We start from the raw sequence: 23,595 nt of genomic DNA on the forward strand, positions 1-23,595 counted from the left end.
CTTGGCATTTGTCCGGGTTTGCTTCGATGCCCCTTTGAGTCAGCATGAAGCCTAAGAACTTTCCGGCTTCCGCGGCGAAGGTGCACTTCGTCGGGTTAAGTCTCATGTTGTGTTTTCTGAGGGTGCCGAAGACACTGGTGAGGTCGGTCAGCAAGTTTCTGTCTTCTTGTGTCTTTACCAGCATGTCGTCGATGTACACCTCCAGTTGTAGTCCGATGTGCTCTGAGAACACTTTGTTCATTAGCCTCTGGTAGGTTGCCCCTGCGTTCTTCAGCCCGAAGGGCATTACTACGTAGCAGTAGTTTGCCCTTGGGGTTATGAACGAGGTCTTTTTTTGGTCAGGTCCATACATCGGGATTTGGTTGTATCCCGAGTATGCGTCCATGAAGGAGAGATATCTATAGCCTGAGGCTGCGTCTACTAAGGCGTCGATGTTTGGTAGCGGATATGGATCTTTGGGGCAGGCTTTGTTGAGATCCGTGTAGTCGACGCACATCCTCCATTTTCCATTGGGCTTTTTTACCAGGACCACGTTTGCGAGCCATAGGGGGTATTTTACTTCCCTAATGAACCCTGCATCTAATAGTGCTTGTACTTGTTCTTCTATTGCTTGCATGCGTTCGGGCCCGAGCTTCCTGCGTCTTTGTTGGACAGGTCGGGATCCCGGGTACACTGATAGCTTGTGGCACATCAGATCGGGGCTTATGCTTGGCATGTCGGAGGCTTTCCAGGCGAAGAGGTCGGAATTCTCCCTTAAGAGGTTTATGAGTTCCTCTTTTAGGCCTGCCTCGAGATTTGCCCCTATGTTTGTTATTTTTTCAGGTGTGCTCCCAATCTGGACTTTTTCGGTTTCTCCCTCTGGTTGTGGCCGAAGATCTTCTCGGGCTTGAACTCGTCCGAGTTCTATCGTGTTGATCTCTTTCCCTTTTAGGCTTAGGCTTTCGTTGTAGCATCGCCGTGCTAGTTTTTGGTCGCCCTTTAGGGTAGCGATTCCTTTTGTGGTAGGGAACTTCATACAGAAGTGTGGGGTCGAGACTATAGCTGCCAGTCTGTTTAAGGTTGGTCGCCCGATGAGGGCATTGTATGCTGAAGTGACGTCGACTACAATGTAGTCGATGCTTAATGTTTTAGATTGCTCGCCTCTTCCAAAGGTAGTGTGTAGCGAGATGTATCCTAAGGGATGGATCGGGGTGTCCCCTAGCCCAAATAGGTCGGTGGGATAGGCTTTTAGCTCTTTTTCTTCAAGTCCGAGCTTGTCGAAGGCCGCTTTGAACAGGATATCTGCTGAGCTTCCCTGGTCAATCAGGGTTCGATGTAAGTTGGCGTTTGCTAGAATAACGGTGATCACCATTGGATCGTTGTGCCCGGGTATTATCCCTTGAGCATCTTCTCGGGTAAATGAGATGGTGGGCAACTCGGGCAGGGGACTGTCTTCTCGGACATTATAGACTTCTTTGAGGTGTCTTTTTCGCGAGGATCTGGATGTTCCTCCGCCTGCAAAACCTCCATTTATCATGTGAACGTGTCTTTCAGGGGTTCGCGGGACTTGTTCGGCCCGACCTTCATTGTCTCCTCATCTTCTCTTCCTGGTCTCTTCTCCTTTCTCTGCTATGTATCTGTCGAGCTTTCCTTCTCTGGCTAGCTTTTCTATAACATTCTTTAGGTCGTGGCAGTCGTTGGTAGAATGACCGTAGAGCTTGTGATATTCGCAGTATTCGGACCGATCTCTCCCCGTTCTCTTGTGTTTTAGAGGTCGGGGCGGTGGAATTTTTTCGGTGTGGCATACTTCTCTGTAGACGTCTACCAGGGAGACTCGGAGGGGGGTGTAGTTGTGGTACTTCCGTGGCTTGTCCGAGCTGGGTTCTTCTTTCTTCTTCTGCTCCCGATCTCGATCTCGGAGTGGGTAGGTTGATTCCTTCCTAGAAGAGTCTCTTAGCTGGGAGGTTTCCTCCATGTTGATATATTTTTCTGCCCGCTCCTGCACCTCGTATAGGGAGGTCGGGTATCGTTTGGATAGGGATTGGCTAAACGGTCCCTCTTTTAGGCCGTTTGCTAGTCCCATGATGGCCGCTTCAGTGGGCAAGTGTTGTATGTCCAGGCAGGCTTTGTTGAATCGCTCCATGTATTCTCGGAGAGTTTCTTGGTTACCTTGTTTGATCCCGAGTAGGCTGGGGGCGTGCTTTGCCTTGTCCTTTTGAATGGAGAATCTTGTTAGGAATTTTTTGGTTAGGTCTTCGAAGCTGGTGATTGATCTTGGTGGCAGTTTGTCGAACCACTTCATAGCTGACTTGGTGAGAGTGGTGGGGAAGGCTTTGCACCGAATCGCGTCGGAGGCGTCGACTAGGTACATTCTGCTTCTGAAGTTGCTGAGGTGGTGACTTGGATCGGTGGTGCCGTCGTAGAGATCCATATCGGGTGGTTTGAAGTTTCGCGGTACCTTCTCCTTCATGATCTCTTTTGTGAAGGGATCATGATTGCCTTCGGGGGTGGTGTCGCGTTCTGTCCGATCTTTCAGGTTGGCCTCTATTTTCCGCAGTTTTTCTTCTAATTCTCTGCGCTTGCGAGCCTCCCTTCTCAGATCTTGTTCAGTTTCTTTTTGCTTCTTTATGTCCTCTTCGAGTTGTTTCAGTCGGTTTTGTTGTGCCCGGACTGCTTCTAGAATTTCCGAGTTCTTTTCTCTTTCGGGATTTTGTGGATCTTTGTTTGGGAGTGATGTCTTTGGGCGATTCTGTTTGTTTCCTCCTGGAGTGCGTGGTGATAGAGGGCTGTCTGGTCGTTCTCCGGTGTCAACTTCCTCCTCTTGTTTTGAAGCAGCGTGGTCATTGTTGAGAGGATCGTCCGCCATGGTAAAGGGATGACTTCCAGGTCCCCGGCAACGGTGCCAATGTTCCGGGGGTTACCTGAAACGTGTAGCTCGGTCGTCTGGAGATGCCCGAGGTGGGGGTCAGGGACCCGAGCTTGATGTGTTGACGGTTGGTGGTTGTACCTGCAATGACACTCCGATGCTTAAGTTAGCATGGGTCCAAGCAGATATGTGTAGAATGCGGAATGTGTCTCATACCTGGGTGCTCCAGTGTATTTATAGTAGTTGGCTGTGATCTTCCCTGGATAAGATATTCTTATCTTATCTTATCTTTCGGGAGTTTTATCCCTATCTTTGTGGAACCGCCTTTGCTAGGCCTTTTCGGCCTTTAGGTTTTGGGCTGCGTTCCTTTTGATGGGCCTTCCTTTGCTTTGTTGTCCGAGGTCCGACCTCTAGGCGTGGGCCTTAGGACGAGGTCGGACCTTTCATGGATTTACCGAGTTGGGGGAGCCCGGTCAGGGTATGAACACTAACTAAATGCAATCTACCTATATGCAACTATCTAGATGAATGCAATTGCTTGGTCAAAATAAATTAATTCCCAAGAAGCATATATGAACAAGGGCTAAGGACTAACAAGTCTAATCCACAATTGATTTGAGTTATTAAATATTTTTACAAACTTGCATGAAGATTATGATCATAGGTGAAAACATGTAATTGAGCATCAAACCCTCACCGGTAGTGTTTGCACTCTATTCGCTCAAGTGTTTAGGGTTGATTCTCTCAATTCTCCTCTATTTCATGCTTTCCAAGATTTGTTCTTCTTCTAACAATCGACATATATTTCATGCATGCATACAAGTATCATGAGGTCTTTTCTTTGGTTGTAATGGGGCTAGGGTCAAGGTAGGATGCATATATGGTCAAGTGAGCTTGAAGTTTGAATCTTTGATAAGCTTAGACTTCCCACCTAACCTATGACATCCTATACAATTAAGTTCTAACCTAACTACCCATTCTTCACTTTTTCACATACTCATGCATTTTCTTTTCATTTCACAACACTTATGCATTGATTTTATTGGACTATACTTTGATTTGGGGCATTTTGTCCCCTTTTTATTCCTTTCTTTTTTTTTCTTCTTTTTCTTTATTTTTCTATATATTTTTTTTCTTTTCCATATTATTTTTTTTCTTTTTCTTTTGTTTTTCTCATTTTTTTCTATATACAAGAGCATCAATGCATAAGGTTTTACAATTGATCAATACATGAGCATGTACCCAAATTTCCAATAATTTCAATAAAAATACAAAACTACCCTTTTTTTCCACCAATGTCCCAAGGTTCCCACACTTGAATGATACTCACACACACTAGCCTAAGCTAATCAAAGATCCAAATAAGGACTTTTATTGTTTTCCGCTTTAAGCTTGTAATGTGCTAAAATTAAGAACAAGTGGGTTAATCGTAGGCTCAAATTGGCTAACAAAGGAATATAAAAGGGTTGGCTATTTGGATAAGTGAGCTAATGAAATGATGGCCTCAATCATATAAATGCATGTATACACAAAATAATGGACATAAAGAATCAAACAAATCAAAGATTACAATCATAGGAAGAGAATAATGCACACAAGAAGGGAAATAAATGGTTATAAGATGTAACCACACCATTAGGCTCAAATCTCACTTGCTTGTGTTCTTAGCTCAAAACATGATCCACAATATATATAATTCAAGCAAGTTCTATGAAAAGTTTTTACTCAAATCAATTAAGGTGCCCTATAGATAGGAATCTTGAAAATTTTCATTATTTTGACTAAGCTTATTGTGTATACATATGCAAAAAATTAAGAGAATGCAAGTAAAAATCCTAAAATCCTAGAATGAAATGCAAAAGTGTTGGGATTAGAAACTTGTCACCCGAAATTGTCGAACGGTCGGACGACCTCCCCACACTTAAAAGTTTGCACCGTCCTCGGTGCACTCAAAGATGAGCAAGGGGGTACGACGGCTCTCCGGATTGCTACGTGTTCTTAGTCTTGCTTCCGTTATTGCTTGTGGTGCATTCATCATGAAAAACAAAAATATAACACCATAAGGTAGGGTAATACAAAAGCAAGGAAGCATAATTGTTGGAATGAGGTAAATCACTAGAATTGAGTGAGTGAATTAGTGTGACATTAATGACAAATAAGTGTGTGAATTCCAAATTGCGCGGTTTAGAACACACATTAGCATAAAAGTTATGTCACAAGAGAAGCATGTACTTTACTCATTCTACTATGCTTGAGATGCTTTAAGTGAACTTGTAAGGTAAAACAAGCATTAAAGAAGCATGAAAGCATTCAAGCCAAACACATATGGATGCATATAATCATAAAATACAATGCATTAAGGTAAATGCACAACATCATCCATCAAGAGGTTGCCTAATCACAAAATAAGGCTCAAATCACATGGTGGCCAAATCATGTAATTCAAGAAGAGTTACAAGCTCGAAGGCAATTCTCATCACTTGGTAGTTTTCAAAAGATAAGCATGAAAAACTCAAGACCAAGTAGCAAAATATAACCTCAATCATAGGATCCAACAAAGATTATCTAAAAACATTAATGCTAAATTAGCATTTAGGCAATAAGGGGGAAGCAATGCATAGTAAACAAAGTCAATAATCCAACACTTGTAATGAAAAGAGAGAAAATAAAATGAAAACTAAACTAAAGCTAACTAATCAACTAACTAACTAACTAATGAACTAACTAACTAAAATAAATGGTTATCAATGGCGTTTGGAAGTGTTGGATGAGGGGTAGGAGGAGGGAAGAAGAAAGGGGAAGGAAAGAAATGGAAAGAGGAGAAGAAAAGGAATGGATGGTGATGTAATGGACTCGACGCGTACGCGCACATGGTGCGTCCGCGTCGATGGTTTATTCCGAGAGTTGCACGTACGTGTCATGTACGCGGGCGCGCGGGTGGGGTTGTGCCAAAGGCACAACGTTGCCGTAGCATGGGCGTGACTCTCTGGAAAATGTACCAGGAGAGCAGAAGGCATTATCGGCGCGCGCGCGCATAGTGTGCTTGCGCGTCAAACCGCAAGTTGCCAAAAGGGCGCGTACGCGTCAGGTGTGCGTACGCGCGAATTGAGTTATGCCTTAGGCCCAGTTTTCGCACCGTGCAGGCCTAACTCTCGGGTTAATGCATGGAAGGTGGAACTTCTCAACCGACGCGCACGCGCGCATGGCGCGCTTGCATGGGTGGTCAAAAATGCTCAATGTACGCGTACGCACGCAGTGCGCGTACGCGTGGATGGTGCTCTGTTTTTCAAAATATTTATTTATTTATTTATTTATTTTTATATTTTTTTATGTTTTTGCACCAATCTAAGCATTCTAAACCTCCAAACGGCTACCAAAATACCATTAAACATTATTTGACATACTAAACTACCAATTAGACCCATTAAAACAATCAAAACAAGAAGTTAAACTAATTCTACCAATATGTACAAAGAAAAAAATGAAAAGATGTTACCATGGTGGGGTGTCTCCCACCTAGCACTTTTTTTTATTGTCCTTAAGTTGGACTTATGGGGAGCTCCTCTCAAGGGGGCTTGTGCTTGTACTCATCTTGGAACTTCCACCAATGCTTGAATCTCCAATAAGATTTGTTCATACCCTGACCGAGCTCCTCCAACTCGGCAAAATCCATGAAAGGTCCGACCTAGTCCCAAGGCCCACGCCTGAGGTCGGACCTCGGACAATAAAGCAAGGAAGGCCCGTCAAAAGGAACGCAGCCCAAAACCTAAAAGGCCGAAAAGGCCTAGCAAAGGCGGTTCCACAAAGATAGGGATAAAACTCCCGAAAGATAAGATAAGATAAGAATATCTTATCCAGGGAAGATCACGGCCAAACTACTATAAATACACTGGAGCACCCAGGTATGACACACATTCCACATTCTACACATATCTGCTTGGACCCATGCTAACTTAAGCATCGGAGTGTCATTGCAGGTACAACCACCAACCGCCAACACATCAAGCTCGGGTCCCTGACCCCCACCTCGGACATCTCCAGACGACCGAGCTATACGTTTCAGGTAACCCTCGGAACATTGGCGCCGTTGCCGGGGAACCTGGAAGTCATCCCTCTATCATGGCGGACGACCCTCTCAACAGTGAACACGCCGCATCTGAACAAGAGGACGAAATTGACACCGGAGAACGACCGGACAGCCCTCTATCACCACGCACTCCAGGAGGAAACAAACAGAATCGCCCAAAGACATCACTCCCAAACAAAGATCCACAAAATTCCGAAAAAGAGAAGAACTCGGAGATTCTAGAAACAGTCCAGGCACAACAAAACCGACTGAAACAACTCGAAGAGGACATAAAGAAACAGAAAGAAACTGAACAAGAGCTGAGAAGGGAAGCTCGCAAACGCAGAGAATTAGAAGAAAAACTATGGAAAGTAGAGGCCAACCTGAAAAACCGGACAGAGCGCGGCACCACCCCCGAAGGCAACCATGATCCCTTCACGCGAGAGATCATGAAGGAGAAGGTACCGCGAAACTTCAAACCACCCGATATGGATCTCTACGACGGCACCACCGATCCAAGTCACCACCTCAGCAACTTCAGAAGCAGAATGTACCTAGTCGACGCCTCCGACGCAATTCGGTGCAAAGCCTTCCCCACCACTCTCACCAAGTCAGCCATGAAGTGGTTCGACAACCTGCCACCAAGATCGATCACCAGCTTCGAAGACCTAACCAAAAAATTCCTAACAAGGTTCTCTATTCAAAAGGACAAGACAAAACATGCCCCCAGCCTACTCGGGATCAAGCAAGGTAACCAAGAAACTCTCCGAGAATACATGGAGCGATTCAACAAAGCCTGCCTGGACATACAACACCTGCCCACCGAAGCAGCCATCATGGGACTAGCAAACGGCCTAAAAGAAGGACCGTTTAGCCAATCCCTATCCAAACGATACCCGACCTCCCTATACGAGGTGCAGGAGCGAGCAGAAAAATATATCAACATGGAGGAAACCTCCCAGCTAAGAGACTCTTCTAGGAAGGAATCAACCTACCCACTCCGAGATCGGGATCGGGAACAGAAGAAAAAAGAAGATCCCAACTCGGACAAGCCACGGAAGTACCACAACTACACCCCCCTCCGGGTCTCCCTGGTAGACGTCTACAGAGAAGTATGCCACACCGAAAAGATCCCACCGCCCCGACCACTAAAACACAAGAGAGCGGGAAGAGATCGGTCCGAATACTGCGAATATCACAAGCTCTACGGTCATTCTACTAACGACTGCCATGACCTAAAAAATGTTATAGAAAAGCTGGCCAGAGAAGGAAAACTCGACAGATACATAGCAGAGAAAGGAGAAGAGACCAGGAAGAGAAGGCGGGGAGATAACGAAGGTCGGGCCGAACAAACCCCACGAACCCCTGAAAGACACGTTCACATGATAAATGGAGGTTTTGCAGGCGGAGGAACATCCATATCCTCGCGAAAAAGACACCTCAAAGAAATCTATCATGTCCGAGAAGACAGTCCCCTACCCGAGTTACCTACTATCTCATTTACCCGAGAAGATGCTCAAGGGATAATTCCCGGGCACGACGATCCAATGGTAGTCACCATTATCCTAGCAAACGCCAATTTACATCGAACCCTGATTGACCAGGGAAGCTCAGCAGATATCCTGTTCAAAACGGCATTTGACAAGCTCGGACTCGAAGAAAAAGAACTAAAGGCCTATCCCACCGACCTATTTGGGCTAGGGGACACCCCGATCCATCCCTTAGGATACATCTCGCTACACACTACCTTTGGAAGAGGCGAGCAATCTAAAACATTAAGCATCGACTACATTATAGTCGACGTCACGTCGGCATACAATGCCCTCATTGGGCGACCAACCCTAAACAGACTGGCAGCTATAGTCTCAACCCCACACCTTTGTATGAAGTTCCCTACCGCAAAAGGAATCGCTACCCTAAAAGGCGACCAAAAACTAGCGCGGCGATGCTACAACGAAAGCCTGAGCCTAAAAGGGAAGGAGGTCAACACGATAGAACTCGAACGAGTGCAGTCCCGAGAAGATCTTCGACCACAACCAGAAGGAGAAACCGAAAAAGTCCAGATTGGGAACACACCTGAAAAAATAACAAACATAGGAGCGAACCTCAGAACGGACCTAAAAGAGGAACTCATAACCCTCTTAAAGGAGAATTCCGACCTCTTCGCCTGGAAAGCTTCCGACATGCCAGGCATAAGCCCCGACCTGATGTGCCACAAGCTATCAGTTTACCCGGGATCCCGACCTGTCCAACAAAGACGCCGAAAGCTCGGACCCGAATGCATGCAAGCGATAGAAGAACAAGTACAAGCACTACTAGATGCAGGGTTCATTAGGGAAGTAAAATACCCCCTATGGCTTGCAAACGTGGTCCTGGTAAAAAAGCCCAACGGAAAATGGAGGATGTGCGTCGATTACACAGACCTCAACAAAGCCTGCCCCAAAGACCCATATCCACTACCAAACATCGACGCCTTAGTAGACGCAGCCTCAGGCTACAGATATCTCTCCTTCATGGACGCATACTCGGGATACAATCAAATCCCGATGTACGGACCCGACCAAGAAAAGACCTCGTTCAGAACCCCAAGGGCAAACTACTGCTACGTAGTAATGCCCTTCGGGCTGAAGAACGCAGGGGCAACCTACCAGAGGCTAATGAACAAAGTGTTCTCAGAGCACATCGGACTACAGCTAGAGGTGTACGTCGACGACATGCTGGTAAAGACACAAGAAGACAGAAACTTGCTGACCGACCTCGCCAGCGTCTTCGGCACCCTCAGAAAACACAACATGAGACTTAACCCGACAAAGTGCACCTTCGCCGCAGAAGCCGGAAAGTTTTTAGGCTTCATGCTGACTCAAAGGGGCATCGAAGCGAACCCGGACAAATGCCAAGCAATACTCAATATGAAGAGCCCGACGTGTGTCAAAGAAGTACAACAACTGAATGGAAGGCTAGCCGCCCTATCAAGATTCTTGGCAGGATCAGCGATAAAATCACTACCTCTCTACTCGCTCCTAAAGAAAGGGAAACCCTTCTCATGGACCCCGGAGTGCGAAAAAGCATTCCAAGAATTCAAGGAATTCCTCGGGCAGCTACCAATCCTAACCCGACCTTTAAAAGGAGAAGAACTCGTACTATACCTCTCGGTCAGAAATCGAGCAGTCGCCTCAGCGTTAATACGCGAAAATGATCAAGGACAACACCCCATATACTTTGTAAGCAAGGCACTACAAGGGGCCGAATTAAACTATCAGAAGATAGAAAAATTCGCCTACGCCCTAGTATTTACAGCTCGGAGGCTCCGTCCCTACTTTCAAGCCCACACCATCAAAGTCCGGACAAACCAACCCATGAGACACATCCTGCAAAAAACGGACCTAGCAGGACGAATACTACAATGGGCGGTAGAACTGTCCGAGTTCGACCTCCACTATGAAGCCCGGACTGCCATAAAATCTCAGTATCTAGCCGACTTCATCGCAGAATACACTGAGACCCCTGGAACCCCACTCTCATGGAACCTGTATGTCGACGGGTCCTCAAACAAAACAGGAAGCGGAGCCGGGGTTATACTCGAAAGCGACCAAGGAACGCGGATAGAATTATCCCTAAAATTCGAGTTCCAGGCTTCGAACAACCAAGCCGAATACGAGGCCCTACTAGCAGGTCTAAAGCTAGCCGAAGAGGTCGGAGCCCAGAAAATCACGATCTTCAGCGACTCCCAGGTCGTCACGTCACAAGTAAATGGAAGTTACCAGGCCAAAGATCCAACTTTGAAAAAATACCTGGACCAAACACATGAACAATTACGCCACTTTTCAGAAATACAGATCCAGCACATACCTCGGGAGCAAAACGCCCGGGCAGACGCCCTCTCAAAACTCGCCAGCACCAAGCCCGGAGGTAACAACAGAAGTCTCCTCCAGGAAACCTTACAATCTCCCTCTGTGATAAGAGAGGAAGAAACGCTAAATATATCCAACCAACAGCAAGGATGGATGACCCCCATACTCAACTACCTGAAGTCGGGAACTCTCCCCACCGAAAGAAAAGAAGCTAAAAGACTCGCGAAAGACGCCCAGAATTATACACTAATTCACGACGTATTATACAGAAGAGGATTCGCAAACCCCCTCCTTAGGTGCGTCCCGACCTCAGAAACAAAGAGCGTCCTCGAAGAAGTCCACGGAGGCATGTGTGGGAACCACCTCGGAGCTCGGGCGTTATCCAAGAAAGTAGTCCGAGCCGGGTTCTACTGGCCAACTTTGCAAAGAGACGCAACGGAATTTGTGAAAATATGCCCCCCCTGCCAAAAACACGCCAATTTTCACAAGGCACCACCCGAAGACCTTATCAGCATCACCGCACCATGGCCCTTCGCAAAATGGGGACTTGACCTACTCGGCCCGTTTCCCAAGGACCGGGGCAAGTCAAATACCTCATAGTAGGGGTCGACTACTTCACAAAGTGGATCGAAGCTGAACCCTTAGCCACCATTACGGCTCAGAAAAGTCGCAAATTCCTATACAAAAACATTGTCACAAGGTTCGGAGTCCCTACTCCATCACAACAGACAATGGAACACAGTTCACGGACACAAGTTTTCAGAACTTGGTGGCCGAACTAAAAATCAAACAACAATTCACCTCAGTCGAGCACCCACAAGCCAATGGACAAGCAGAGGCTGCAAATAAAGTCATCTTGGCCGGGTTAAAACGGAGACTCCAAGAGGCCAAAGGGGCATGGGCCGAAGAGCTCCCCCAGGTGCTATGGGCATATCGGACAACCCCACACTCTACAACGGGAGAATCGCCATTCCGACTAGCTTATGGAATGGAGGCAATGATTCCTGTCGAAATAGATGAAGGGTCACCCAGAGTCATCTTCTACAACGAAGAAGGTAACCCGCAGGCACAAAAGGAAGAACTCGACCTCCTCCCCGAGGTCCGAGAAAGGGCCCGGATCCGAGAAGAAGCCTTAAAACGGCGAACGGCCCTCAGATACAATCAGAAGGTAATAAAACGAAGCTTCTCCACTCACGACCTAATTCTAATCCGAAATGACATCGGAACACAAAAGTCGGGAGAAGGAAAGCTAGCCGCAAACTGGAAAGGACCCTACAAAGTAACAGAAATCTTAGGAACAGGCTATTACAAGATATCCGACCTAGAAGGCAATGAGCTGCCCAGGGCCTGGCACGCCTGTAATCTAAGACGGTACTACAGCTAGAAAAATTTGACCCGAGGTGTACTCTTTTTCCCTACAGGGGTTTTTTAATGAGACACCCGGTCAAGTAAGGCACCCGACCTAGTCAAGGGTAAACACTCTGTAAATATTCTTTCTTTTTTAATACTAATCAAATCTTTCTATTTTCTTTTGTTCTTCCTCGTGATGAAACAAATCCTGAAAAAGTACCCCGCCAAGGCGCATTAATTTATGCTCGGCAAAACGCAAAAAATCATTTGCCAAAAAGACCGCACAAGGTCGGCAAAGATAAAGCGACGAGGTTCAAATTAATGTGAGAAGTTATAAAGTAACTCTGAAAAGGTTCAAAAAACCAAATAAAAAGAGGTTACAGAAATAACTTAAAAGGCCGACCAACGACAAGGTCGGACCCAACAAAGGGAAGTACTCGAACACCCGAGGTCCGAGGAAAAAGCCGGATCCAAGAAAGAAGCCTTAAAGCGGCAAAAGCCAAGATTTCGAAAACGCTTACTAAAAATTTGCTATGCAAAGACAACTAAAAAGTACAAGCGAAAAAACGAAATCAAAGGAAGAGGCAAAGCCAAGATTTCGAAAACGCTTACTAAAAAGTTGCTATACAAAAACAACTAAAAAGTACAAGCGAAAAAACGAAATCAAAGGAAGAGGCAAAGCCAAGATTTCGAAAACGCTTACTAAAAAGTTGCTATACAAAAACAACTAAAAAGTACAAGCGAAAAAACGAAATTAAAGGAAGAGGCAAAGCCAAGATTTCGAAAACGCTTACTAAAAAGTTGCTATACAAAAACAACTAAAAAGTACAAGCGAAAAAACGAAATCAAAGGAAGAGGCAAAGCAAAGTTTCAAAGCGCTAGCTAAAAAAGTTGTTATCCAAAAACAACTAAAAAAGCATAAAAGCGGAACAAAAAGTCAAAACGCGAATAAAACACCGCATAATAAAGCTAAAAAGTTACTACAAGTAGCTAAAAGCAAAAAGGTGTCCAAAGCGTTCACAGAAACCATCCAAAAGCAAAAAAGCCCACAGGCCGGGCAAAAAACCAAAAATAAAAGATTACAGAGGATCAAGGTCCTTTCCGGACTCCACATCAACAGAAGGCTGCAGAGGAAACATGGAAATCGGGACTGCATCAACGGCACCGTCATCCCGGCTTGAAACCTCCACACCAGATCCATCCCCGGCCAAAGGTGAAGTCGGGTCCGCAACCGGAACCTTGAGGTCGGACACCGGAACCTTGGGATCGGACACCGGAACCTCATCCTCATTGGGAGCAGGAACAATCTTTCCCTCCACAACAACGTTATCCGTACTAAATAAGCTCAGATCCAGGTCAGGAGCAAGAACCCGGACCTGAGCCTTCAAATTCTCGAACATAGCATCCATACCCTTAGCCACATGGCCTTCCAGCTTGTAAAAATCATCCTGAGCAGATTGCAACTTCTCCCTTGTCTCCACAAGCTCGGCATATATCCGAGTATAATTCTCCGTCGCCGCCTTCGCCATCTCCTCGGACGCTTTCGCTGCCGCCACAGCCGCGGTAGCTTTAGCTTTCTCCTTCTCCAAAGAGGCCTCCAGCTCCGTAATCCTAGCAGCCTTCAGCTCACTAATCTTCTCGAACTCGGACTGAGCCTTCTCAAGTCGGGAGCTGGTCGCGCCAATGGGGGATTTCTTGAATTCTCGGGCAATAGCAGCATGAAGACTGGCCATCCGAACACAACTCCGCGCCATATGCTGAAAATGATGCTCCATAAACACGTCATCAGTAGAGATAAAAGTCTGAGGGAGAATATGCTGTTCAATCCAACCGAGAGCATTGAAATCCTTATCATTAAAACCCGCAAGCTCTTGAGAGGTCTTCTGCTTCTTGGGGGGAGGACCCGAGAACGGGGGAGGAGAAGAGGTAGCAGGCCCGGAAGTCGGAGGATCTTGACTTATAGCTCGGAACTGGGGAGTCGGAATAGTCTTCGACCGAGTCTGAACACCCACGGTAGTCTTCTGCGAAGAAGATCGGGCAGAAGCCTCAGCCTCGATATTTCGAGCAGCCACAGACTTCTTCGTCCGACGAAGGAACTTCATGGAATCCGCCTGAGAAGACATCTCTGCAGAAATAAAAAGAAAAGAAAAGGATTACCACAACAGAAATTCCACCAAAAACAAGCAAAACCAAAATACTAAAAAAGAAGAATCTCAGAGAGGTCGGGAAACTACCTAACTCGGAACGGAGAAGGCTTGGATCTCCCAACATTTTCTTCGTATCCAAGTGAGGTGCCCGACCCCATAAACTGCTCACCACACCCACAAAAGCCTGCTCAACCTCATCTAGACTCTCAAAAGTATACTTAGCAGACACTACATTCTCCTGCCAACAAAGAGGAAAAGAAGGCTCCCCACTCTCATCTAGAAAGAAAGGTCGGACGTCTCCAGTAGCCCGGACCTTGAAATAAAAGTTCTTGAAATCATGAAAGGACTCATCATAAAGGGTACAAAACTTCTGATGAGCGGATAATTTATACGCTTTTTGGCATTGTTTTTATATAGTTTTTAGGATGATTAAGCTACTTTTAGGGATGTTTTCCTTAGTTTTTATGTTAAATTCACATTTCTGGACTTTACTATGAGTTTGTGTGTTTTTCTGTGATTTCAGGTAAATTCTGACTGAAATTGAGGGATTTGAGCAAAACTCTGAAAAAGGCTGACAAAAGGACTGCTGATGTTGTTGGATTCTGACCTCCCTGCACTCGAAATGGATTTTTTGGAGCTACAGAACTCCAATTGGCGCGCTCTCAACGGCGTTGGAAAGTAGACATCAAGGGCTTTCCAGCAATATATAATAGTCCATACTTTATTCGAAGAATGACGACGCAACTTGGCGTTGAACGCCAAGTACACGCTCCTTTCTGGAGTTAAACGCCAGAAAAACGTCATGATCCGGAGTTGAACGCCCAAAGCACATCATAACTCGAAATTCAACTCCAAGAGAAGCCTCTGCTCGTGGATAGATCAAGCTCAGCCCAAGCACACACCAAGTGGGCCCCGGAAGTGGATTTATGCATCAATTACTTACTCATGTAAACCCTAGGAGCTAGTTTATTATAAATAGGATGATTTACTAATGTAGTAGACATCTTTGGTCTCAGTTTTGTTTTATTCTTCATCTTAGGAGATCATTGATCACGTTTAGGGGGGGCTGGCCATTCGGCCATGCCTGGACCTCTTTCACTTATGTATTTTCAACGGTGGAGTTTCTGCACACCATAGATTAAGGGTGTGGAGCTCTGCTGTACCTCAGAGATTAATGAAGTTCTATTTTCTTTTATTCAATTCTCTATCTTATTCTTATTCCAAGATATTCATTCGTACCCAAGAATATGATGAATGTGATGAGCTAATAACTCATCATCATTCTCACTTATGAGCGCGCGTGATTGACAACCACTTCCGTTCTACATGCAACAAAGCTTGAATGTGTATCTCTTAGATTCCCCAACAGAATCTTCGTGGTATAAGCTAGATAGATGGCGGCATTCATCTGGATTCGAAAAGTCCAACCTTGTCTGTGGTGTTCCGAGTAGGATCCTGGGAATCCGGAAAGTCTCACCTTGTCTGTGGTGTTCCGAGTAGGATTCCGTTCATGAATGACTGTGACGTGCTTCAAACTTTAACCTGCTGGGCGTTAGTGACAAACGCAAAAGAGGGATTCTATTCCAGTAGGAGCGGGAACCAACCGGTGATTGGCCGTACTGTGACAGAGTGCGTGCATTAGCTTTCACTGCGAGGATGGGATGTAGCTATCAACCATGGGTGATGCCTCCAGACTGGTTAGCTGTGCGAGTGACAGCCGTACAGGTTATTTCCCCGAGAGGAATGAAAGTAGCCACAGCTGATAGTGAACCCCTATACAAAGCTTGCCATGGAGAGGAGTAAGAAGGATTGAGTAGAAGCAATGGGATAGCAGGCGTCCGAGAGCTCTACAGCATCTCCATTCCGCTTATCTGAAATTCCTACCAATGAATCTGCATAAGTATCTCTATCCCTTTTATTATTCCTTTTTATTAGAACAATCCAATTATCACTATTACAAATGTTCAATCCGCCTAACTGAGATTTGCAAGGTGACCATAGCTTGCTTCATACCAACAATCTCTGTGGATTCGACCCTTACTCACGTAAGGTTATTACTTGGACGACCCAGTACACTTGCTGGTTAGTTGAACGGAGTTGTGAATTCCAATAAAGAAAACCTCACACAGGTGCTGCCCCTTAGAAGCCTTCATCTCAAAATAAACAGTGTCCTAAGGGTATATTCATACTAAAGCTCAAAAGATAGATTCCATACAAACTTAAGGATGTTGAATCACAATTTCGTCCACCAAGTTTTTGGCGCCGTTGCCGGGGAACAATTAATTTCGAACAACAATTCAAACAATTGTTTCCAACCCACAATGGTGCCAAGTTTTTAATCCGGCAACAACACCAAGTTTTTGGCGCCGTTGCCGGGGATTGTTCGAGTATGGACAACTGACGGTTCATCTTGTTGCTCAGATTAGGTAATTTTCTTTTCAAAAATCTTTTTCAAAATTTTTCTTTTTATTTTTCGTTTTTCTTCACATTATTTTCGAAAATAATTAATAAAAATCCAAAAAAAAAAATTAGAAAATCATAAAATCCAAAAATATTTTGTGTTTCTTGTTTGAGTCTTGTGTTAATTTTTAAGTTTGGTGTCAATTGCATGCTTTAAAAATTTTTTCTTGCATTTTTTCGAAAATCTCATGCATTCATAGTGTTCTTCATGATCTTCAAGTTGTTCTTGATAAGTCTTCTTGTTTGATCTTGATGATTTCTTGTTTTGTGTCTTTTCTTGTTTTTCATGTGCATTTTTTCATTCATATTTTCCATGCATTAAAAATTTCTAAGTTTGGTGTCTTGCATATTTTCTTTGCATCAAAAATTTTTCAAAATTATGTTCTTGATGTTCATCATGATCTTCATAGTGTTCTTGGTGTTCATCTTGACATTCATAGCATTCTTGCATGCATCTTGTGTCTTGATCCAAAATTTTCATGTTTTGGGTCATTTTTGTGTTTTTCTTTAAAAATTTAAAAATCAAAAATATCTTTTCCTTATTTTCCTCCAAATTTTCGAAATTTTGGGTTGACTTGGTCAAAAATTTTCAAAATTAGTTGTTTCTTACAAGTCAAGTCAAAATTTCAATTTTAAAAATCTTATCTTTTCAAAATCTTTTTCAAAATCATATCTTTTTCAAAATTTTTTATTTATTTTCGAAAATTTCAAAAATATTTTTCAAATATTTTCAAAATCTTTTTCTTATCTTTATATGTAATTTTCGAAAATTCACTAATAATTAATGTGATTGGTTCAAAAATTTGAAGTTTGTTACTTTCTTGTTAAGAAAGGTTCAATCTTTAAGTTCTAGAATCTTATCTTGTAGTTTCTTGTTAGTGAAGTAAATAATTTCAAAATTTTTTGAATTAAATCTTTTTATCTTTTATCTTATCTTTTTCAAAAAATTTTATCTTTTTCAAAAATTTTATCTTTTTCAAAATTTGATTTTAAAATATCTTATCCAACTTACTATCTTCTTATCTTTTTAAATTTTGATTTCAAATCTTTTTCAATCAACTAACTAACTTTTTGTTTGTTTCTTATCTTTTTCAAAACCACCTAACTACTTTTTCCTCTTCTATTTTCGAAAATATCTCTCTCTTTTTCAAAAAGTTCTTTTTAATTAATTAATTGTTTCATGTTTTAATTTTAATTACATTTTATCTCTAATTTTCGAAAATCACTAACTCCTTTTCAAAATTATTTTCGAAATTTCTCTTCTCTCTTCCTCTTCTATTTAATTATTTAATTACTAACACTTCTCTTCACCCCTCTTCATCAAAAATCCGAATCCATTCCTCTTCTTCTACCCCTTTCTTTTTCTACTAACATAAAGGAATCTCTATACTGTGACATAGAGGATTCCTTCTTTCTTTTTTGTGTTCCCTTTTCTTTCATATGAGCAGGAACAGGGACAAAGGCACTCTTGTTGAAGTTGATCCAGAACCTGAAAGGACTCTGAAGAGAAAATTAAAAGAAGCTAAATTACAACAATCCAGAAGCAACCTTTTAGAAAATTTCGAACAAGAGGAAGAGATGGCCGAAAATAATGATAATAATGCAAGGAGAATGCTTGGTGACTTCACAAAGCCAACATCCAAGATTGATGGAAGAAGCATCTCCATTCCTGCCATAGGAGCCAATAACTTTGAGCTTAAGCCTCAACTAGTTGCATTAATGCAACAAAACTGCAAGTTTTATAGACTTCCATCTGAAGATCCTTATCAGTTTTTAACTGAGTTCTTGCAGATCTGTGACACTGTAAAGACAAATGGAGTTAATCCTGAAGTCTACAGACTCTTGCTTTTCCCTTTTGCTGTAAGAGACAGAGCTAGAGTATGGTTGGATTCACAACCCAAGGATAGCCTGGACTCATGGGATAAGCTTGTCACTGCATTCTTAGACAAGTTCTTTCCTCCCCAAAAGCTGAGCAGGCTGAGAGTGGATGTTCAAACCTTCAAACAAAAAGATGGTGAATCCCTCTATGAAGCTTGGGAAAGATACAAGCAGCTGACCAAGAGATGTCCATCTGACATGTTTTCTGAATGGACCATATTAGATATATTCTATTATGGTCTCTCTGAATTTTCGAAAATGTCATTGGACCACTCTGCAGGTGGATCTATTCACCTGAAGAAAACGCCTGAAGAGGCTCAAGAACTCATTGACATGGTTGCAAACAACCAGTTCATGTACACCTCTGAGAGGAATTCCGTGAACAATGGGGCACCTCAGAAGAAAGGAGTTCTTGAAATTGATGCTCTGAATGCCATATTGGCTCAGAACAAAGTGTTGACTCAACAGGTCAACATGATCTCTCAGAATCTGAATGGACTGCAACATGCATCCAATAGTACTAGAGAGGTAGCTTCTGAAGAAGCTTATGATCCTGAAAACCCTGCCATGGCAGAAGTTAATTACTTAGGTGAACCCTATGGAAACACCTATAATTCATCATGGAGAAATCATCCGAATTTCTCCTGGAAGGATCAACAAAAACCCCATCAAGGTTTTAACAATGGTGGACGTGCAAGGCTGAATAATAGTAAGCCATATCCATCATCTTCTCAGCAACAGACAGAGAACTCTGAACAAAACAATTCTAATTTAGCCAACATAGTCTCTGATCTGTCAAAGGCCACTTTCAGTTTCATGAATGAAACCAGATCTTCCATTAGAAATCTGGAAGCACAAGTGGGCCAGCTGAGTAAGAAAGTTATTGAAACTCCCCCCAGTATTCTCCCAAGCAATACAGAAGAGAATCCAAAAAGAGAGTGCAAGGCCATTGATTTAATCAAAGTGACCGAATGCACTAGGGAGGAGGAGGACGAAAATCCTAAGGAGAAAGACCTCCTAGGACGTCCTTCAAGCAAGAAGGAGTTTCCTATTAAGGATCCAGAGGAATCTGAGGCTCATCTAGAGACCATAGAGATCCCATTAAATCTCCTTCTGCCATTCATGAGCTCTGAAGAATATTCATCCTCTGAAGAGGATGAAGATGTGATTGGAGAGCAAGCTGCTCTATATTTAGGAGCTATCATGAAGCTGAATGCCAAACTGTTTGGTAATGAGACTTGGGAAAGTAAACCTCCCTTGCTCATTAGTGAACTAGATACTTGGATTCAGAAAACTCTACCTCAAAAGAAACAAGATCCTGGCAAGTTCTTAATACCTTGTACCATTGGCACCATGAGCTTTGAAAAAGCTCTATGTGATCTGGGGTCAGGGATAAATCTTATGCCACTCTCTGTAATGGAGAAGATGGGGATCATTGAGGTACAACCTGCTTTGTTCTCATTACAACTGGCAGATAAGTCAGTGAGGCAAGCATATGGATTAGTAGAGGACGTGCTAGTAAAGGTTGAAGGCCTTTACATCCCTACTGATTTCATAATCCTAGATACTAGGAAGGAAGATGATGAATGCATCATCCTAGGAAGACCTTTCCTAGCCACAGCAGGAGCTGTGATAGATGTCAACAGAGGTGAGTTAGTCCTTCAGTTGAATGGGGACTACCTTGTGTTTCAAGCACATGGCCATCCCTCTATGACAAAAGAGAGTAAGCATGAAGAGCTTCTCTCAGTTCAGAGTCAAGAAGAGCCTCCACAGTCAAACTCTAAGTTTGGTGTTGTGAGGCCACAACCAAACTCTAAGTTTGGTGTTCAAACCCCATATCCAAACTCTAAGTTTGGTGTTGGGAATACCACACTTAAATTGACCTGATCACCTTGTGGTTCCATGAGAACCACTGTCAAGCTATTGACATTAAAGAAGCGCTTGTTGGGAGGCAACCCAATTTTATTTATCTAATTTTATTTTATTTTGTTTCTTTGTTATTTTTGTGTTTTATTAGGTACATGATCATGAGGAGTCACGAAAAAAATCAAAAAAATTAAAAACAGAGTCAAAAACAGGAGAAAAAATTTTTTCACCCTGGGGACGCACGGGCCGGCGCTCAACGCCCAGAAGGAGCATCTTTCTGGCGTTCAACGCCAGAACAGCGCATCTTTCTGGCGTTGAACGCCCAAAACAAGCAACAACCTGGCGTTTAACGCCAGGATGCGCACACAGAGGACAATCTGGCGCTGAACGCCAGAAACAAGCATGAAACTGGCGTTCAACGCCAGAAACGTGCATAACATGGGCGTTTAACGCCCAGAACTAGCATCAATGGGCGTTTGAACGCCAGAATGATGCATCAAGGCATGTTACATGCCTATATGGTGAAGGAATGGTATTTGTTTTCACCTCAGGATCTGTGGACCCCACAGGATCCTCACCTTAGGATCTGTGGACCCCACAGGATCCCCACCTACCACATTTCTTTTAATCCTAATCACATTCTTCTAATCCAAATCTCATTCTCAATGTCACACTTCCCAAAAACCTTCACCTATCACCTCAATTCCTCTTCCCAATTACCCCATACACCACTCACATCATCCTCCTCTTCCCCATACACCCCACCTACCCCCACTACTTTCAAATTCAATTTCCCACCCTTTCCCACCCAACATAGCCGAACCTATACCCTCCCCCCTCCCTATAAATACCCTTCTTTTCTTTTACATTTTCACACAACACAAACCCACATTCTCCCACATAACTGAACCCTCTCTTCTCCCTCTCTCCATATTTTCTTCTTCTTCTTCTACTCTTCTTTTCTTTTTGCTTGGGGACAAGCAAATTTTAAGTTTGGTGTGGTAAAAAGCCTAAGCTTTTTATTTTTCATTCACCATCAATGGCACCCAAGGCCGGAGTTTCCTCAAGAAAAGGAAAAGGGAAGGCAAAAGCTTCCACTTCCGAGTCATGGGAGAGGGAGAGATTCATCTCCAAGAGCCATCAAGACCACTTCTATGATGTTGTGGCAAAGAAGAAAGTGATCCCTGAGGTCCCTTTCAAGCTCAAGAAGAATGAGTATCCGGAAATCCGACATGAAATTCAAAAAAGAGGTTGGGAAGTCTTAGCCAACCCCATGCAACAAGTCGGAATTCTCATGGTTCAAGAGTTCTATGCCAATGCATGGATCACTAGAAACCATGACCAAAGTATGAACCCAAGCCCAAAGAATTATCTCACAATGGTTAGGGGGAAATACTTGGATTTTAGTCCGGAGAATGTGAGGTTGGCGTTTCATTTGCCTATGATGCAAGGTGATGAACACCCCTACACAAGAAGGGTCAACTTTGATCAAAGGTTGGACCAAGTCCTTAGGGACATTTGTGTGGAAGGCGCCCAATGGAGAGTAGACTCCAAAGGCAAGCCAGTCCAACTAAGAAGACTGGACCTCAAGCCTGTAGCTAGAGGATGGTTGGAGTTCATTCAAAGATCCATCATCCCCACAAGCAACCGATCTAAAGTTACTGTGGATCGGGCCATCATGATTCATAGCATCATGATTGGAGAGGAAGTAGAGGTTCATGAAGTCATATCCAATGAACTCTACAAAATAGCTGACAAGCCTTCATACATGGCACGGCTAGCCTTCCCTCACCTCATATGCCATCTATGTTATTCAGCCGGAGTTATCATAGATGGAGATGTCTCCATTGAAGAAGACAAGCCCATCATCAGGAAAAGGATGGAGCAAACAAGGGAAGTTCCTCACGGCCCTCAAGGAGAACAAGAGGAGGTTCACCATCAACAAATGCCTCAAATGCACTTTCCTCCCAACAACTATTGGGAGCAACTTAGCACCTCCTTGGAAGATTTGAGCCATAATGTGGAACAACTAAGGGTGGAACACCATGAACACGCCCTCACTCTTCAAGAAATAAGAGAAGATCAAAAAGCAATGAGGGAGGAGCAACAAAGGCAAGGAAGGGACATAGAAGAGTTGAAGAACATCATTGCTCCTTCAAGAAGAAGACGCCACTAGAGGTGGATTCATTCCTTGTTCTTTATTTCTTTCTGTTTTCGGTTTTTAATTATTATGTTTATCTATGTTTTGTGTCTTTATTTCATGATCATTAGTATGTAACCATGCCTTAAAGCTATAAATAAATTCCATTAGTCCTTCACCTCTCTTAAAAGAAAAATGTTTTAATTCAAAAGAACAAGAAGTACATAATTTTCGAAATTATTATTGAATTTAGTTTAATTATATTGATGTGGTGACAATGCTTTTGTTTTCTGAATGAATGAATGAACAGTGCATATATCTTTGGATCTTGTTGTTTATGAGTGTTAAAATTGTTGGTTCTTGAAAGAATGATGAACAAAGAGAAATGTTATTGATGATCTGAAAAATTCATGGAATTGATTCTTGAAGCAAGAAAAAGCAGTGAAAAAAAAAAGAAGAGATCTAAAAAGAGTATATAGAAAAAGAAGGAGCAATAGAAAAAGCCAATAGCCCTTAAAACCAAAAGGCAAGGGTAAAAGGATCCAAGGCTTTGAGCATCAATGGATAGGAGGGCCCAAGGAAAATAAATCCAGGCCTAAGCGGCTAAATCAAAGCTGTCCCTAACCATGTGCTTGTGTCATGAAGGTCCAAGTGAAAAGCTTGAGACTGAATGGTTAAAGTCGTGATCCCAAGCAAAAGAGTGTGCTTAAGAGCTCTGGACACCACTAACTGGGGACTTTAGCAAAGCTAAGTCACAATCTGTAAAGGTTCACCCAGTTATGTGTCTGTGGCATTTATGTATCCGGTGGTAATACTGGAAAACAAAGTGCTTAGGGCCACGGCCAAGACTCATAAGTAGCTGTGTTCAAGAATCAACATGCTTAACTAGGAAAGTCAATAACACTATCTGAAATTCTAAGTTCCTAGAGAAGCCAATCACTCTGAGCTTCAAAGGAAAAAGTGAGATGCCAAAACTGTTCAGAAGCAAAAAG

This window comes from Arachis stenosperma, chromosome 2, assembly GCF_014773155.1.
Source record: "Arachis stenosperma cultivar V10309 chromosome 2, arast.V10309.gnm1.PFL2, whole genome shotgun sequence".
NCBI lineage: Eukaryota > Viridiplantae > Streptophyta > Magnoliopsida > Fabales > Fabaceae > Arachis > Arachis stenosperma.